Genomic DNA, 808 nt, shown 5'->3' with positions numbered 1-808 from the left:
TCTTCATTGGACCCATTGTTTCTAGAGTATAACTTGGAAAAGAGAGTGTGCTCTAGCATGTCACACCATGTCAACTATTTTTAAAGGCTGGTATTCCATTTCCGAATACAACAATTTCAAATATTTGACAGTACATACCGTATATTTTTTGTGGAAATCACTAATATACAAGAAAACATAATAGCTATATTATTTTATTGTTGATGTTGTTGTATCACATTGACAACAGTTACAGGCTACAATCATGCCCAGTGTCTAGGACAGCTCCCAAGCGAGGCAAAAGAGATGAGGAGCCTAGTCATTTTCTAAAGCAAGGACCTGATTACTGTTATGTTTTGTTGTTATTCAACAACCCTTTTTGATAATATATATATAATTTTTTGTAATAATAACCTAAAACCAAATTAGCCCTTTATTTGCATTCTCCTTATTGTCAAACCTATATATATAAGGATTTTTTTCTTGTCCTCTGCCTGTCAGGGAACTGTCTTTTTTACGCAAAGCAAATATAGTATATTAAAAAATTCCTTACCTTAAAATGACTAAATATATAAAATATTGTTGGATTTTTCACCAGAGCTAGCCAGAATACTTATTGAGCACAAACTTTTCTGCAATACGCAACAAATTACATATGTGTAACAGGTACATGTCTTGACACAAATTGAGTGTTTTAATTTTGGTTAAAAATGTTACAATATGTAATTTAAATAAGGGTAGCATGTGTTTTAGCCAAGGTCGCTTAATAAATCACAATAAATGGTATGGGTTTATAACCATGTGAATCTTTTTTCTTTCAGTTCTACAG

The sequence above is a fragment of the Spea bombifrons genome, chromosome 5, assembly GCF_027358695.1.
Source record: "Spea bombifrons isolate aSpeBom1 chromosome 5, aSpeBom1.2.pri, whole genome shotgun sequence".
Lineage (NCBI taxonomy): Eukaryota > Metazoa > Chordata > Amphibia > Anura > Pelobatidae > Spea > Spea bombifrons.
Note: the sequence above shows the minus strand (reverse complement) of the source record.